Source organism: Paroedura picta, chromosome 1 (genome assembly GCF_049243985.1).
Source record: "Paroedura picta isolate Pp20150507F chromosome 1, Ppicta_v3.0, whole genome shotgun sequence".
Taxonomy (NCBI): domain Eukaryota; kingdom Metazoa; phylum Chordata; class Lepidosauria; order Squamata; family Gekkonidae; genus Paroedura; species Paroedura picta.
In genome coordinates, this window is record NC_135369.1 from 87,373,689 (window position 1) to 87,382,478 (window position 8,790).

Here is an 8,790-nt window from a genome sequence, read left to right on the forward strand (position 1 = left end):
TCACACTAGAACTCTTCCTATGTCATCCTCATTTCATTTGTCCACCTGCAGATTTTTTTATAATCCATATAATGGGAAGATCAGACTAGAAATAAACTGACAATGGTCCAGTTATTGGTGGCTCATAGACTGATGGTAGTGGGATGGCACAAGAGACCATACACTCATTTCTTGTTCAAAGCAATGAAGATTGGGGGTTCCTTGAGCAAGTGGCTCTAACTGGTCCATCAGAAATTCTCCATTTCCTATAGGTCTGCCTTCTCATGAAAACAGGTCAAGGATTTTAAATTATCGATCCATCAGATATGTTGACAGATTGTTGCATTTGGATTGTGTTTGTTACCTCAGCTGTACTCACATGCCATTATAGGTCCTGTTTTTTCTCTTCAGCCTCACATACGCTGTGTGTTGAGACTTCCATTTGACCACCAATGGTGTATTCTCCTTCCTGCTTTCAGTCCCCATCTCTCCCTCTTCCCCTATATTTTGTTATCCAAATATATGAGGAATGTATGGTGAAAGAATTTTTCATGACAGCTTGCTCACTGGAAAATAGAAAATGCAGCATCCATACAAGTCAATTAAAGGGATTACTAAAAGCTGCACCTGTATTTTAGGCCTCACAGCTGAGTGAAATATGAACTCCATAATCAGCATTGCAATGACATTGTCTTTTTTTCAGTGACTTCACAATTTGTGGCCTTTTGCTTTATATCGGATAAATGAGGCTCTCAGAGATGAAACTAGAAACCTTGGAATACTTCATGATAACCTTGTGCTTTGACTGACCTTCGAAAGGCAGATTACAAATAGATAATTGTCCTTCCTGAGTCCATTTTTAGTTTGAAAACAGATTGCCTGGTGCCACAAAGGAGTGGATTTGAAAGGCTGATCTGATTCATTTCCCAGAGGACAAGAAGTGTGTCTGAAATAGAAAGGAGGTCATATTAACAGGTCATGTCAGAATCATAGCTTCCATATGTCGATGTGGCTGGATAGATGGATCATATGCTTATCCTAGGGCAAAAATGAACTGAAAGTCCTACTGGGAAAATTTCAAGGGCTGAGTAAACAAATCAGGCTCGAAACATGCCATATACTTATGATGGTTGTCCTATTAAAGTTTTAAGTTCCAGCAAGTCAAACTCATTCTGGACTTAACATCGTAACTTATTTTGGTACACCCCTGCCCCCATCACATGGAGTATCCAAAACAAAATGGCCACAATACCTTCCATTAAGACAGTGGGCTATCCATTTTCAGATGATCAAAACAGCTTCCATGATGGAGGCAGACATATTGACTGGTTCCAAAGTACATTTTGCTCTGATGATAAATTCAGGTATTTTGAAAATATTTTGAGGGCATAGTTAAAACTGATTATAGGAACCACAATTCTGAATTCTCTGATCCAAAATTGCACTCATTGTTTTTCCCCATGAATTATACAATCTCACCCTTATTTCACCAAAGGTTTATCCAAAATAAACTGTCGATCCTTGTATGACAATCACGCTTGCATTTGTTTTTGATCAAGCATTTTTAACACAGCTCCCCTTGGCTGAGAAAGAAGCACTTACGTATATGCTTCAAATGTCCAATATCTGGAAGATGTAAAAACATCCCTCCATGATAGCTCATCAGGGTCTTTTGGAAAGATTATATGTTCATTCATTCATTCATTCATTCATTCATTCATTCATTCATTCATTCAGTCTGTCTATCTCTCTCACACACACACAAATGTTGCTTTGTATCTTATTTGTAATTCCCTATGTGAGCCAAGGAGCCTTCTTCCTACAATTTTAGCTCACAAAGGGTATTTTCAGGCTGCATGCATGGCAGCTCTATTAATTCCAATACACTGTGAACTTGTGCTGTCTCTTTGTATATGCTAATGGAATGCTATTATCAAGCATTTTCTGCTTTACTCTGTTGTGCCAAACTTCATTCCAAGGGTTCCTCAAACTTCTATCATCAGTGTAATGATGGTGGGAGAAAGTATGTGAAATAAGGAGGCAAGCCAAAAGAAAAAAAAAGAGATAAATACAAGTTATTAAGGAACAATAAATAGAATATTCCTTAATAATGTCTTGCTACCACTTACAAGGGCGTTTTCCCACAGCTGTAGTACATTTTAATGCAAGAGGCGTTAAATAGCTTTTACTTCAGTTGGGTTTGTGAATGCTCGTCTGTGTAGTAAAGGCCTCTCCAGTTCTCAATTCTGAAATCTTTATTATATAGTAAACCCCTCTGACTGATTACGCTGAGTATGTGGATGGCTCACATGTGTTTGAATGGACCAAGTTCAGTAGAATAAGCACAAGAGCTGGATGCTGATCCTCTTCCAGGGGACATATTGGTGCATATTGCAGGGCATCTGGAAATTTATATAAACATCTGGCATTCACAATGTAATCTGACATTCGCATGGTATTTTTTCTGTTCAAATTAAAAATCAAGGATTCACAGTGGCATGACACTCGCAGTTACAGTTCCCATAAAGGGTTCCCATTTTGCAGGGGAGAAAGAAGACTTAGTTCCAGTCAAAGCTGTTCCTGTAGAACAAAATGTGAGTCCAGATGTCTGAAAGCCTGAGTCAGATCTGAACTTTGTTGGTCTTCAGAGTACCAATGGACTTTTCCCCTCTGTAGTTAACGTGCCATATCTGACTTGACTTCTCATTGTTTACTCCTTTGTTAATTGAAAATCAATCTGAATTTTGCAACACCAAATAATGCATTTATCCGGGTCACAAAATAACATTTGAAGTCTATGGAAAGCTAGCAAAGTTGCAGGCATTTCGCTAATTCTCCTTGTTGATAAAAAGTGAGATTTCTTGGCACTACATTTGCCATTTCGAAACATCTATCTTCTACATAGAATAGAATGTAATGGGTTCTATTAATGATGTGGCAGCCCTCTGATTGGCCCTCAGGGGGAGGACGCTCCCCCTGAGAGCCACTTAGAGGAGCTGGCACGCCATCCAGAAGCACCGCAGGGCCACTGGAAGGGGGCCCTCCCCCAGTGAGGGCCAATCAGAGACCCTTCCTGACCGCCAAGGGGGCCATTAGTCCTGGCAACCTCCACCATGGCCACCCACCATTCTGGCCAGCGTCCCTGCTTCCTCATGGGCCAAGAAGCACCACAACCCTCCATTACAGCCCAGCATCAACTCTTCTTCCCATTCCCTATGTGAGCCAAGGAGCTCTGTGAGCTGCCATATATTGTCAGGATGAAAAGGGCATGTGCAACATGTGCACCTGTCTTTGTGTTCCAATGCAGCTAACCACGGCTCTGGAGGGGCTCCCCCTGCCAGAGCTGCTGGGGGGCCTGCCTCCAGCTCCCAGCCATGAGCGGTGAGAGCTGTCACTGGTTTCCAGCCTCCTGCGGCAGGGTCGGACGTGGGGATCCTGCTGCTGGCTCCCTGCCATTGTGAAAGCTGGCAGGGGGCCTCCCACCATCTCCCGGCCTGCTTGTAAAGTTGGCTTAGCCCCTAGTCTCATATAATGAATGCTCCTTAGCTAACCTAATTTGCAGCAACCAGTGATTGCTAGGTATATCTTATGAACAATTCTCTTTTTCTTTTGATGCTATGGAAATCTCCAGACTTACAGCAACTAAATTTGGCCCTTGAAGGAGAAAGGCTAAAACGTCTCACACCCTCCCCTAAAAAACAAACCCAAAATGAAATGCACAATTATTCTTCTGTCTCCTTTGATCAGTGAAAAATAGATGGACGGATTGACATTTATCGAAGTCTAATTAAAAACAGAATCAATAGCAGATTTTACTGAATTAAAAGACTCTGTGTATAACTAAAACAGAATTGGTTTGCTTACTCTAAAACTAGCTCTTTCAGGTTTCAGCCCTTCTTTTTAAAAGTATTAATTGATTTAATTCACTTCTGGCTGACATATAGTTTCCCTGGAGGGTGATGCATATGTGTTCTTGTTGGATTTGCAAAATGATTTTAGAATCTGAAAACTAAACTCTAAAACTGCTGAGCAGCAAAAAAGAAATATAAAACCCACAAAATGTTATTTCAATCATGCAAGTTTAATTGCTTGGCAGAAAAACAGTTCTGGATGCTGATGACTCTTGGTCTTCTGTACTGAAATTATTCCAACCTTTATTCTATTTAATTATTATAGATGACATATCCTGCAACCACCACTGGGAAGCAGGAAAATGTGTTCATTTTAAGAAGTTTGATTCCAGTTCTTTCCTTCATTTTAAAAAGATGATGACTAAGAAAAGCAAAGTAGAGAAGAGGTAATCACTATGGACACATGATCTTTTCCCATCCCTACTCACAGAACAAGGTGCAGTGGGTTTTCAGTTAGGACTGTCAAATCATCCTTACACTGCCCCAGTAGGGTGAGCCCTAGAGCGATTCCTGACATTGCAACATTAGGGGCCAAGCCTGTTGCATTCAGGAATTCAACAGGTGCTAGACAGGTGGGGTGGAAGAACACTGCAGACAGCCTCCCCCTCCCCACAGGACCTGGAAAGGCTGCAGGCAGCTATTGGGGAACTCACCAGCAGGGGCAGCTCTCATGCAGCAGGGATTTGCAGACTCTGAACCTCGGTGAGAACTGGAAGAAGGAGGGGGTGGTCAGGGGTGGGGGATGGAAGGTGATTGGCTGGACACTGGACAGACGGGCAAGCTGGTTGGAGGAGGCACTCAAGGGCGGGGCAGCCGCCCTGAGTGGGTGTTAAGTGCTGAGTGGCACTTAAGCCATGAGACACGCTCCTCCTCCAAGGCCTTACCAGAAATATATTATGTGGAACAGATGCCTGCCAAACCATTCAGAGCCAGCAAGGTCTCTTCTGTACATTTTGCAACACCCAATGCTCATTCTGCACACATTGGATAATGGACATTGGATAATGTACTTCCAATGTGCTTTTGCAGCTGGATCATGCACCAAAAAGTATTGTTCAAGGTATTCCAGTTTCAGGGTCTTTTAATGTTTTGTTCTCTTACTGGAGTCCTTTCTTAACAAAAAGGGCCCAGTGACCTCTGCCTCTCACATGACACTGCACATCCTGAATGGATAATGAAATCCTTTCCTCCTTCCCACCTCCATGTACTCCCTCCTTTTCCTTAACAAGTTATGTCTCAGGAATTTCCTCCAGAACACCACTCCCACACTAAGCCTCCCTTTTCAGAACTTCACTCACATCAGAAACATGTCTACCATGCTCGCTTCCCGGCTGGAAGACTTTCCTTTGAAAAGACTGAAGAAAGTACCATTGAATTGCAAATGACCCCAACTATGGGATCCCAATTGTTGCGAGGATAAAACAGGAAAGAGCAAATCATGGGTACCATCCTAAATTCTGTGGAGGAAGACAGCAAAAAACTGTACAAGTTGGAGCCTTCAGAATTCAATGCTCTGCCAAGATAGTCTAAAAACTGGGGGTATTTCCACATATTAGTAAAAATAGCGTCACGCCCGCGGAATGGCAAAGTGCGACATTATATCATGTGCCCCCAGCCCTCCTCACCTTTTGCTGTCTTGCCTTTGTCTGCCTTCATTTTGGGCATCTTACTCTCCTTACCTGCTGCTGAAAGAGGTGGAAGAGAGCAACGTGCCTTATATGCATCACACTTCCACCAGTCAATCAATTCAGCCAACCAATCCCCTTCCTCCATATTCTGATACGGTTTAAAGGTACTGCAATGCCCACTAACTTTTTAAAAATCATATTTCTCAGTTACAATCCTATGCATAGAATCATAGATGCATAGTGCTTCTGAACGCCACCCCTTATGGGATCATGAGTAGGCTTGTGCACCAAAGGCCTGATTCGGCCGCTGCAGCTTCAGCACCCATGGAAGTCAATGGTGCCATAGACTATAATGGGAATGTTGGCATTCCCGCCTTTCGTGGGGCCTGGGGGGGGGGGTTGAGGTACAGCCCCCAAACTTTCAGGGTAGCTCTGGGAGGCACTTCCTTGATTCCCCTCCAGATTTCAAAAAAGATTGGCCCAAGGGGTCCCCATTTAGGGGCTCCCAAAGAGGGTGCCCCCATCCCTCCATTATATCCAATGGAGATGACTCCATTAGAAGAGAAACTACTTTGTAAAGGAAGACTAACTAACTAACTGTATAACACCTGAATCTAACTGTCTGCATTCATTCAGTTCTGTTTTGGAGATAAGCATGGAGGAAGTGTGCTCAAAGGAGCAGGAAGTCTCCAAAGAGCCTATCAGGATATAAGAGGAGACAATTTGGAAGTATCAGGAAACTCCTAATCTAACTATGCTAAATACACATCTCCTCTGATGCCCCCTGTTGTATATTCTTCATCTGCTTTTGAATCATGCACACTGCAGGTCTTGCACATTCCAACAAAAATAACATGGATGAACATCAGGGAGCTATTTTCACTGCCTGCCTGCCTGTCAGCCATTTCACAGGCCAGTGTTGTTCATTCTAAACAGCTGATAACAGATTGCATGACAACTATGATTTTCTAATGCATTTCACCACAAAAACACCCACTTCCTGGGCTTTAAAATATATTGCACACAAAATGAGTGGAGCCTACATCAGTCAAGCAGTCTAAATAGTATTTGGATGGGAGACCTTCAAGGAATACCAGGGTCATAATGTGAAGATAGGCAATGACAAACCACTTCTAACAACACTTGCTTTGAAAACCTTACAGTGTCGCCATAAGTCAGCTATGATTTGATGACGCTTTCCACCATCAGAGCACTCTTATTAGGTGGATGGGGAAAAGGTTCAGGCACAAGCCCTTAACAAAGTCTGCCTATCCCCTCTTTTAGCTGTAAAATGCTGTAAGGTATAGAGATAGGAGGACTTGCTGAACTTTGATCAAGATAAGCCAAGCATCTTCTAATTCCCTGTCAAACTCCATATATATGTTCAAACTGGAATTAACCTCTAGTTACATAATGCAAATGGCTCCAAGGATTTGAGGGATTCTGTCTTTATAATCACTACAGAACAAGACGGCAACCAATTGGAACTGACAAAACTCTACTCTGTCTCCTCCTGATGTAAGCTGTGCTCTGTCTGGGGTTTTTTGGCTGAAATTTTTAGCGATTAGAACAGTTTGACCAGAAAAGTTATTTTTCTTGGATTGCAAAGAGGTGGGTTTGTGGTTTCTAGCCAACTCTATTAATAGAAGCTGTGGAAGACTGAGCTTGCTTTAAAGCTAGGCAAACTTTGCATTTGTGTTTGAGAACTTTATAGGCCTGCATTAGAGAGCAGCAAATTTATAACTGGATTGTATCCAAAGCTGGGGCTTGCTGGCTGAACTTATGTCTGCGTTTTCTTGTACTTCACAGGATCCTGAAGACAGTGGGTTTTTAGCAGAACTGTGGGAGACATATCTTAAATCCTGGTTCAGAAAACAAGGTTACACTTACCTGCAACTGTTGTTCATTGAGTGGCTTTCTGTGAAGGCACACATGGGACTGCTAGCAAGCTCTTGTGATAAGATAAGAGCAAAAATATATCCTGAGAGGGAATGGTAACCAGGAACAAGTTTTCCTGCAGTCTTTGAACTGACGCTCTGACCAATCAGTGACAGACTGCTTCGCTGTATCAGCCTTGGAGGCACAGAGAAGGGGAAGGAAGTTAATTTGGCATTGAAGGAGCACAAGGCTGGAGAGTGTTTTATTTCCTGCCTTTTGTCTCCTGATGATACAGCCAGAGCAAGCCTGGGGAGGGGCAAGTGGATAACGAGGCTACTTGCTTATCTTTCTTCTCCTGCACAAGAGGGGGGGGGCAGCAGCCTTACATAAAACGAGGAGGGGAAAGTAAATCCAAAAGGCAAATCTCATAGAAGTGGAGCGCAGTCACTTTAAAACAGATCCCAAAATAAGGGCAAAAATATATCCTGAGAGGGAATAGTAACCAGGATCAAGTTTTCCTGCAGTCTTTGAACTGACGCTCTGACCAATCAGTGACAGACTGCTTTGCTACATCAGTCTTGGAGGCACAGAGAAGGGGAAGGAAGTTAATTCAGCAAAACACTGACATTTACTCTCATTTTTGGAGTGTTTTTCTCAGATGTACTGAGTTATATCCCCTCTTGGATATCATAGAGAAAAGGTACTGTCACCACAGACTTGATCATGGACGTAGCAGAGGGAAAATTCAAAGCACCCAAAATCAAAATGGAAATCAAATTGAATGCAGAATGGGGGGTTTATTCAACCTGGGGGGAAAAGCAAAGTGCAGTCTCAACCCTAGGCAGCATGACTACCACAGCAATTATACCATATATTTCGATGCAGTGGAGAGAAGTATAGTCTCAGCAACAGCTGTCTTCATTTTCCTTCATCCATGGCCGATCAGACTCCAGAGCAGCTGGGTGAACTACAAAAGCAGCAGAATTGGAAAGAGTGCAGAAGAGGGCACACTAATCAGACCCAGCCTCACTCCACATTTTTCTCTGGATTGTCTTAAACTGTTGATAGATTGTCCACTTGGCATTCCCTCCTCCCTTCTCTGCCAGGCCTACAAGCCTTAAGCTCATGTGCATGTTTCATGGTAAATAGAACTAAGCCATCATCCCAAATGATTCCAATTTAAAAGGATAAGCAATACCTTCCCCCCTCCCTTTGCTCCTCTACTTACTTCTGTTCCCTCAGATATTCTCCGTTCGATGGAAGTAACTACTAGGTGGCTGCCAGAATCAGATACTGCTACTGATGTGCTATGTAGCACTATGTGCTGGGGTGTACTGAAGTATTGCTCCGACTGCTTGCCTCCAACTCTGGCTCTCTTCAATGCATTGTCTTGG